Consider the following 11,113-nt stretch of genomic DNA (forward strand, 5'->3'; position numbering starts at 1 on the left):
AGAACGAAGGGGGGGAAATCGGAGGGGGAGATGAACCATGAGAGACAATAGACTCTCAGAAACAAACTGAGGGTTCTAGAGGGGAGGGGGTGGGGAGATGGGTTAGCCTGGTGATGGGTATTAAAGAGGGCACGTTCTGCATGGAGCACTGGGTGTTATACGCAAACAATGAATCATGCAACACTACATCAAAAACTAATGATGTAATGTATGGTGATTAACATAACATAATAATAAAAAAAAAAAGGACAAAAAAAATTGACCAAAAAAAAAAAAAAAAAAGGAAAATAGAACGGTAGTAACCAAGGAAAGGGAGGAAAGGGAGGATGCTCAATCTGTATAAAGTTTTAGTTTTGCAAGATGAAAAATTCTAGAGATGTTACACATTATATATAATTAACAATTAAAAATGGTTAAGATGGTAAATTTTATGTTATATATCTTTCACCATTTTTTAAAGCTACATTGTATCTCTCTGACTATTCTGCAGTCTCATCTGATTCTGACTTTTGTCTGCTCTCTCTTCTACTTTCAAGGACCCTTATGATTACATGGGTCCCACCCAGATAATCCAGTATAATCTCCTTGTTTTAAGGTCAGCTAATTAGCAACTTGAATTCCACTGACACCCATAATTTTCCTTTGCTATACAACCAAAAACATTCAGAGCTTCTGGGGATTAGGACATGGACATCTGTGGAGGACCATTGTTTTGGAAATTTCAGATTAGCCCTACCTGAATTCTAACTCAATGACAATCTCCCTTTTGATATTACTCCACTTATTTATCTCTTCTGAATAAGAAAACATTCAAAAAATATTAAATGGAGTACTTCTACCTGTTACCTTTTCTCAAGTACTAGTTTAAAATAAAAATAATGGGCGGGCACCTGGGTGGCTCAGTTGGTTAAAATAAAAATAATAAAATATTTTTAAAATGTTCCATTGCTTAACAAAATTTGTAATTGTTACACATGAATATGAGTATGTATTAGTATATCCCTGTGTGCTTCATTTTTAATCTACTTCACCCAAATATAGGTATAATAAAATTACTGACAAAGAAAAAACAATAGTACCTCTTTTCTATATTTTCAATCCCTTGTTCTTTTCTAAATAAATCCAAGCATAGGGAAGAGTCCCGGGTAAACCCACCTATCCAAAAGTGGGTCTTATTCCACCATCATCTCTTCCTCCCTGCTCAGGTCATACCATTCTAAACTTGCATTGTCCAATACTGTAACTACTAGCCTCATGTGACTATTTAAATTTAAATTTATCAAAATTTAATACAATTAAAGATCAAGTTTCTCGGTCACACTAGCCACATTTCAAAAATTCAATAGCCACACATGACTAGTTGGCTATTATTTTTTTTTTTTAAAGATTTTATTTATTTATTTGAGACAGAGAGAATGAGAGACAGAGAGCATGAGAGGGAGGAGGGTCAGAGGGAGAAGCAGACTCCCTGCCGAGCAGGGAGCCCGATGCGGGACTCGATCCCGAGACTCCAGGATCATGACCTGAGCCGAAGGCAGTCGCTTAACCAACTGAGCCACCCAGGCGCCCCACTAGTTGGCTATTCTGTTGGACAGCTCAGATATACAATATTTTCATCATCTCAGGAAATTTTGTTGGTGTAAAGTAGAAAGTATATGGTACATATTATACAGAAAACACATATGTAAACACTATGCAAATTCATACTAATTACTTTATATAATTAGCTTTAGTTCTTTGGTTCTCCTGTTTTTTATTTGTCATATTTCTCATGTTTAAATAGTATATGATATATATTTGTTCAACTCATTTCAGGACTGTTTATCTATGACTGAACAGAAACAGGGATTAAGTCAAACTGTTGAGATAGAGTAAATCAGTTTGCAGCACTTCTTTTGTTTCTTTAAAAGCTGAAAGGTAAAAGTATCTAGGTATGATAACAGGACATGAGGATAACTCAGGGAGTTTTCAAAACTTTCTTCCTTCATAAGAATTTTAAGGTATGCAACATAACTACATCACCCACCAGGCATTGAGGGACAATCTGACCTATTAAAGGGCAGGGAAAGCTTGACCCTTCAGAACACAGCCAAAATAACAAGATAGAGACTTGGAACCCTGCAGTCTGAACTGAAGTTGCTAAAAGTAGGTTGGGAAGTCACATTATCTTCTTAGCAGCTCCACATAGTACCGGAAATAAAACAATATTCCCTTCCTTCTGGTCTGGACCCATCATCACATATTGCTGCCTCAATTCAAGGGGATCATACTTATATGTCAAGGACTTAGTGATGGAGCTATAGGGTAATGCTCCTTGTTTTCATGGTCCGTTTTGAATTTCTTCATTCTTCCATCATAATGAAAGACTGAATTTCCAGCTATATGTATTTGATTTTCCTAGTTGTTTTATTAGAGTATTTAAGGATAAACACCATACTCGCCCCATGAAGCTTAGTCAGAGGTATTGGTTCATTCCAATTCCCTTCTACTACAAAGGCTTCTGAATATTCTCCCTGGGGCTTGGCTGTCATCATTGGAAAGAAGTGAAAGAGTGGTGATTATGCCAAGAAGAGTAAAATAGCATTGCTTAAATAATTCACCTCTATGTCATGTAACCACACTAGCATAAAAGAAGACACAGAGAACAAAGACCCCAATGACACTTTCACTAGTTGGTGAGAATTTAATCTCAGATTTCTGTAAGAGCCTTTTATCTACTCCCACCTCCACCTTTTTCCCCCCAACTGACCCAGTTTAATGCTACACAATCAGGTTAACTCAGCAGAAGATACAGAAGGCAGAAAAACAGATTACTATTCCTTCAAATGGAGAGAGAAGCCAGGAATCTAAAAGCTAAAGTTGAAAATTTGGGAGAAATTATTTTAAAGTTAGGGGGAAAAATAAAGGAATATTAGAAATAAATAAAGGTCAGAACATCCATTTTTCTTCTTGGATCAAGGAAGAAAACATTTCTGTTATATTTTTGTGGTATCTACACACACAACACCTGAATTAATTTTGAGCTGCCCATGCTGCACTAATAATAGCTAACATAAATTCAGAGTTTACTATTTGCTAGCACTATACTTAGCATTTTAAATGGATTAAGTGACCAAATCCTCACAAAATCCCTTAACCACACCTTCCCTTATATAAATTAGAAAACTGAGTTTAAGCAATATGCCCACAGCTAGAAGAGTTAGGATACCATACCAGGCTATTCAATTTCTGAGCCTTTACCCTTAACAGCTTTACTGTATACTTCTTCATACTACCACAAACCATTGTTTTCAAAGAATGATCCATGGACCATGCCTATCAAAATTACTTAGAACTTTTGTTAAAAATAGCTTCCTAATACCTACCTATTGCAGGTCAAGTAAATCAGAATCCATGGAATGGGACCCAGAAATCATCATTGTTACAAACTCTCCAGGTGTTTCTAAAACACTCATGAATATATATTTAAAAGTTTACTATACTTAAGAGACAGTGTATAGTAGACCTCAAAAGCTTAGGCACTGAAGCCAGGATACCTAGGTTCAAATCTTCACTCTGCCCACTCACTAGTTCTGACTTGAAAAATCTACTTAGTCTCTTTTGGCTCAGTTTCTACAGGGGCATTATTCAATGGATTTAATGGGTGTCTGCCTGTTTATGATTAAGTACTGTTCAGTGAATTCATTTTTCACATAAGGAAGGCCAAAAAATGTATGATGTAAAGGATAGATAATACTAAAATAATTAATGTTACATTTTGGATATTTTGCATTTGAATGTAACTTTGATATTCTATTAAATCAGTCAAAATAAACAATAACCAAGACATATTGGTGCCACATCTTGAAAAACTTGATTTGGAAAATACAAGGAAATGATCTGGTTTCTTCATGTTGATTCTCTCTGAAATACATTTCTTTCCCTGTCTTACCACCCAATTATTTCTTATAAACCACAATAGGCTGGTATATTCTCTTCATTCTTATACTGACATGTTTTTACTGTGTTTCATTTCTGCTGCAAAACTTCTGGGGAGATTGAGATGAAAGATGGAGGTACAGGATGGAAGAGAGAGACAGATAAGAATTCAAAAGAAATATTTGGGTAGCAAATTATTTCAATGTATACAAAGAATATCAAGTTTAAAGAGCCTATTAAACCAACACTTATCTCAAATAGGTTTTAGCTATAATAAAATGGAAGGTAAGATTTGCCACAAAATACAGATAATCAGCCTGGAGATAGGGTGGAGTTTTGACTGTCAAATAACTCTGAATCAGGTCCTTTTTAATACTAGAAAACTCAGTCTGTTTGATGCCCTGAATCTTAAAGGTTGTGGTGGGGAGGTGGGGAGTAATGAAGATATTCAGGGCTTGAAAAATATTTATTATACAATGCCAGATAAGTGTTTTCCTCAAATAACTTTTATCCTTGAAAAGAAAAGTTAAGTGTGAACCCAAATTTAGTAAATTCACAAAGGAGACATCTTTGTCTCCTATACAGTAGGAGATTAAGTAACTACATAGACTTCACAGTTCTATGGCATACTATGTCTACTATACAGTAAAGAAACTTCAGATTATGCAACAATACTGCATAAGTCTTCAACTGAGCTGCTCATTTCATAATAATTAAAAGAAAATGGCAAAGTTTTGGGATAATAGGAGTCTAAGCAATGAGCTCCACTCCTGCATCTGCTAAATGAATCACCTCACAGCAGAACCTTGCAGAGAGCTTAACTCAAATTCCTGCTTCATCAGAATGATATGTCATTACTAAAATGTTAAGCTTCATAGCAACAGGAACCTCCTCTATTTTATTTACTCCTATACTTCTAGTTTCCAGACCAGTGGCTAGTGCAGACCAGTGGCTGGCTGATAATTGTTAAATTGCTTATTAAATTGCTGAATTAATACTATAGGTCATCACTTTTTGCAGTTGTTCTTAGATAGTCAAAGTTGTTAACTCTTTAGGTGTCAGTATAGAAGAAGATTCTTCTCCCTTAACCATCTTCCCACCTGCAAGGTTATAAGGGAAATTAGAAATGATTAAGATTTGGGGTGCCTGGGTGGCTCAGTCAATTAAGTGTCTAACTCTTGATTTCAGCTCAGCTCATTATCTCAGGGTTGTGCGATTGAGCCCTGCTTCGGGCTCCATGCTGGGCATGGAGCCTACTTAAGACTCTGTCTCTCCCTCTCCCTCTGCCCCTCCCCACCCCTCTCAAAAAAAGGAAGGAAGGAAGGAAGGAAGGAAGGAAGGAAGGAAGAAAGAAAGAAAGAAAGAAAGAAAGAAAGAAAGAAAGAAAGAAAGAAAGAAAAAGACAGAAAGAAATTATTAAGATTTACTTCAGTGACTTTCTCCAAAGAAGATATATAAATAGCCAACAGGTGCATGAAAAGGTTATCAACATCACTCATGCTCAGGGAAATGAAAAGCGAAACCACAATGAGATATCACCTTGTACCTATTAAGATAGCCACTATCAAAAAAACAAACAAAAAATAACAAGTTGGTGAGGCTGTGGAGAAAAGGGAACCCTGGCACATACTGATGCAAATGTAAGTTGGTGCAGCCATTGCAGAAAACAGAATAGAGTTTCCTCAAAAATTAAAAATAGAACTACCATATGATCAATCCAGCAATCTCACTTCTAGGTATTTATTCAAAGGAACTGCAATCAGGATCTCCAAAAGGTATTTTCATTTCCACGTCCACTGCAGCATTATTCACAATTAGCCAAGATATGGAAACAAACTAAATGTCCATTGACAGATGAATGGATAAAGAACACGTAGTATATACATATCTATAATGGAATACTATTCAGCCTTAAAAAAGAAGAAGAAAATCCTGCCATCTGTGACAACATGGATGGACCTGAAGGACATTATAACAGACACAGATGGTGTTTGTTATAGGACATTATAACAGATACATATGGTGTTTGTCTAAACACCATATGGTTTCACTTGTATGTGGAATCTAAAGTAGTCAAAGTCATAGAAGCAGAGTAGAATAAGAGTTGCCAGAGGCTGCAGGGAGAAGGAGGAAATGGAGTAGTGATAGCCAAAGGGTACAAAGTTTCAGTTAAGCAAGATAAATAAGTTCTAGATCTCTACTATACAGTATACTGCCTATAGCTAACAGAACTATACTGTATTCTTAAATTCTTCCCAGAGGGTTGGTCTTATGTTAAGTGTTCTTATCGCACACATTATCATCATCACTGTATTAAAGAGGGCAGGAGGAAACTTTGGGAGCTGATGGATTTATCTATGGACTTGAGGGTGGTGATGGTTTCATGGATATATGCTTATCCCCAAACTCATCAAATGTATAATTAAATATATACAGCTTTTTATGGGTCAGTCATACTTCAGTAATATGGCTTTAAAAAAAATTTTTTTAATTAGTTCAGTCACAAGTGAACATCCAAATCTGTAGTTCAATGTGCTAAATAAGTAACTTGAAATTTTTCAAAAAGAAAAAGACCATCTATATGTCTTCTTGGGAAAAATGTCTATTTAGATCCTCTGCCCGACTTTTTATCAGATTACTTGTGGGCTTTTTTTTTTAATATTGAGTTGTATAAATTCTTTATATATTTTGGATATTATCCCCTCATTGGATATACCATTTGCAAAATCTTCTCACATTCAATAGGTTGCCTTTTCATTTTGTTGATGGTTACTTTTGCTATGCAAAAGCTTTTTATCTTGGTGTGATCCCAATAGTTTGTTTTTGCTTTTGTGTCTCTTGCCTAAGGAGACATATCCATAAATATGGGTGATGTTGAAGAGATTACTGCTCATGTTTCTTTTTAGGAGTTTTTGGTTCCATATCTCATATTTAAGTCTTTAATACATCTTGAGTTTATTTTTGTGTAATAAAGTGGTCCAGTTTCATTCTTTTGCATGTAGCTGTCCAGTTTTACCAACACCATTTATTGAAGAGACTGTCTTTTCCCCATTGTATACTCTAGCTTCCCCATATTTTTGCCCACCCTAATTTCTTCCCAGCCTTAGTTAATTTTTGACTCATTCTGAACAAGAACTGACCACTTTTATTTATAGCCATACAAAACAGTCTTATGGAGGTCAGCACTCAAAAATTACATGATCGGGCACCTGGGTGGCTCAGTCGGTTAAGCGACTGCCTTAGGCTCAGGTCATGATCCTGGAGTCCCGGGATCGAGTCCCGCATCGGGCTCCCTGCTCAGCGGGGAGTCTGCTTCTCCCTCTGACCCTCCTCCCTCTCGTGCTCTCTGTCTCTCATTCTCTCTCTCACAAATAAATAAATAAAATCTTTAAAAAAAAAAATTACATGATCAAGTAAATGAAATCAAAGAAACCTGGAAAGTTCTAAGGTCCGATAATTATATTTCAGGTAAATGGAACCAGGCACAAAAGAAATCAGCACATGTTCATCCAGCACACAGATCTTCCAGCAAACTTGCCTGGATCCTCCGAACTGAGGGCACTGTGAATACTCTCATTGACGAGGAGAAAATGACCAACTGTTGCCTGCCTGCATCTAATAGCCAGGGGCATGGGGTTAGTTCTAGACTCTCTCTCTCTCCTGTTCCATTGATCTGTGTCTATTTTTATGCCAATACCATACTGTCATGGTTACATGAAAAGATGCTCAATATATTACTATCAGGGAAATGAAAATAAAAACCATAATGATATATCACCTCACACCTGTCAGAATGGCTAGCATCAAAAAGACAAGCAATAACAAGTATTGGTGAGGATGTAGAGAAAAGGGAACACTTGAGCACTGTTGGTGGGAATGCAAATTGGTGTAACCATTGTGGGAAACAGTATGAAGGTTCCTCAAATACTAAAAATAGAAATACCATAAAATCCAGTAATTCTACTACTGTGTATTCACCCAGAGAAAATGAAAATACTAATTCAAAAAGATACATGCACCCCTATGTTTAATGCAGCATTATTCACAATAGCCAAGATATGGAAGCCACCCAAGCATCCATCAAGAGACAAATGGATAAAGAAGATAGATATAGGAATATTACTCAGCCGTAAAAAAGAATAAGATCTTGCCATTCGCAAGACTATGGATGGACCTCAGAGCACATGGGTCGCTCAGTCGGTTAAGCATCTGCCTTTGGCTCAGGTCATGATCCCAGGGTCCTGGGATCGAGTCCTACATTGGGCTCCCTGCTTGGTGGGAAGCCTGCTTCTCCCTCTGCCTGCCAGTCCCCCTGCTTGTGCGCTCTCTCTCTGTCAAATAAATAAATAAAATCTTAAAAAAGAATATGGATGGACCTAGAGAGTATTATGCTAAGTGAAATAAAGTCAGACAGAGAAAGATAAATACCATATAATTTCACTTACATGTGGAATCTAAAAAAAAAAAAAAAAAACAAGGCCAACAAATAGAAACAGAAACACTCATAAGTACAGAGAACAAACTGGTAGGGAACAAACTTGAAGGGAGGGGAGTAGTGGATGGACGAAATAAATCAAGGGCATTAAAAGATACAAACTTCCAGTTATAAAATAACTCAAAGAGATAAAAAGTACCGCAGAAAAAAATATAGTCAGTAATATTGTAATGACACTGTATGGTGACAATCAGTGACTATACCTGTGGTGAGCATTGAGTGATGTATAGAATTGTCAAATCACTATGTTGTACACCTGAAACTAATACAACATTGCATGTCAATTATATTTCAATATTTATTTTAAGTTGTAGCTTTGAAATCATGGAGGAAGAGAAATAGTTTGGGACCCTGTTTTCTTTGGAGATGATTAACTGCTCTCACTGATGGTCTTGTTGACCATCAGTAAGCACTCTAAATATGTGATTGAAACAAAAAAGGCATGAGTGGAGTAACTAAGGATGGAATGCTACTTCTTTTAACCCATTTTTGCCCACCCTAATTTCTTCCCAGACCTTAGTTAATTTTTGACTCATTCTGAACAAGAAGGTAATCAAACAAGTGAGCAAAGAAGCCTTAGGAATGACACTCCTTCCCCCCTCACCAGAGGTCCCCAAGATGAGATCAATGAGAGTCCCGCAATAAAGCAACCTGACATTACAGATGCACCTCTGGACCATTGCCTCCTAGGACAGGATGAAACACTTCACAGAGCACTCCTGCTCTACCATGCAGAAGCCACCTTCCCCTCCAATTCCTCAGCACTCCATCTAAATGTAATCATAAAACCACACTATATTGAACTACAGGAAGTGCTACATTTTTCCAGCAGAACATTATCTAAACCAGAGAGTGAATCTTTAACAAAGCACTGTTGTTATTTGCCTAAAGTGCACGCTGATAATAAAGCGCTTTGCATCTGCGTTGAAAGATTTCATTTAAGATTTGTTTACTCCTGGATGGATAGAACCTCTTTGTAGCATCCTTACTTAGAAGGGCTCCGGAATATAAATGAGAGCTAGGGGACAAAGGGGAGACAGCCTGAGCAGTGCTCCACTGGCCAGTAGGACTGCTGACTTCACCTCCCAGGCAGAACAAGAGCACAATCTACACTAATCAAGGAAGGGCAAAGAGGTGGGGTTTGAGCTCACCCTTATATTCTGCTTTGATCCAAACAGTCATTCCAAAGCAAAGCTGAATCTGTGGAATTACGGGAGCGTGCAGTACAGGCAAGATTAAAGCGCAGGGTTAGTCATTTGAAAATTCCCTCCTGAAAGAGAACAAAGGAGATGAAAAGGGGCTGGTATTTAGAACTGCAGCAGGTGCCTGGACTCGCCACACCAAACCCCTCCTCCTCTTGGGGTCCGTTCCTAAGTGATACTGCGGCGAAACCACCACTCCTGAGTTTGCAATAGATGGGTCTGATGGATATGTGAGGAAGATTCAATGTTTGTAGCTTTTTAAAGAATAAAACCCCACAACAATGTAGGTTTTGTCAAAAACCGCAAGCTGTTCTCTTTGGCCATCAGAGCACCTCCTGCTCGAGGTTTATCGTTGCTGCCGAGCAAGTGCACAGACAGCGGCTGAATGAAGAGGCGTCTGAAGCTCGCCCGTTAACGACTGGGTTAGAAAGCTTTGAAATAGGACCCAGACCAGAAGCTGTTATCTTTATTGTGCAGAATGACTGAGTTTGACTTCTGGATCACTGGGTTGGGGCAATACTTCTGCAAAGAAGCAAATAGTGCTGTCAGTGTGGAGGAAAAGAAGTCCCAGCAGCCTAGGTGTTAGCTAGGAGGCAATGATGGGAGGGGAAGGAGATGCTTGTCAAGTGATGCGGTTAATGGAGAAAGATAAGCCTTAGATCATAAATCAGCTTGCCGCCACCACCTATGGCTTTGAAAGGGCACCATTGTTTCTTACTGTAGCACGAGCTCATTAATACGGTCGGCAATCATTACAGGTGGTACAAGAGAGAACATAATTTACATATTAAGTAGTTAATCCTGGATTCCTCCGCATGCCGATTCTCAAATGCCTGCCTTTCTAAAACACTTCAAGGTCACAGTTGAGGTTCATGTCGATATATTAAAGTTTTCTTCTGTCTATAAAAAGGATGCCTGTTAAAAGTTATGATTTCAGTACAATTTCTCAGGCTGTTTCTCGGGGTGAACCTGTGACCCCTGTCTGAAATGGAGGTGGGAACTTTTCCAATGTGAATCATTATTCCCGTTGACATTTTGATGAAGTTAATGGACACAGTTTACATGAAGGGCCACATTTGAGAGCTCTCATTAGGGGTGGGTATGAATAATATTAACTTTTGTAATGCAAAACCATAAAACTATTAATTTTATTATCATCATAAATAAAATTATATTAATAAAATTCTCTTATTTTAAAAATTTTTATGGTTACTGGGGTAGTCGGATGACTGTTGCACATCTTTCTATCTATTGGTTGTCACCAACAACTGTGGACGGCCAGCCGGGTGGAAAGAGGCCAGGCTTGGGGGAAGAGTTTATTGATAAACCCGAATAGGGCCTGTGGTTGTATAGTCAGGGTACAGTTACTTAAGTCTGGTCTAAATCAATGCTTTCCTAAAAAAGCAAGTTCCAGTAATGAGCATCTTGGCCCTGGCACAGAAGAATGATGTGGAATAGCTACAGGTTCTCTGTGGGAGGAACCAGTTCATCAGGGTCT

The sequence above is a fragment of the Leptonychotes weddellii genome, chromosome 8 (genome assembly GCF_054177405.1).
Source record: "Leptonychotes weddellii isolate Sample4059 chromosome 8, ASM5417740v2, whole genome shotgun sequence".
NCBI lineage: Eukaryota > Metazoa > Chordata > Mammalia > Carnivora > Phocidae > Leptonychotes > Leptonychotes weddellii.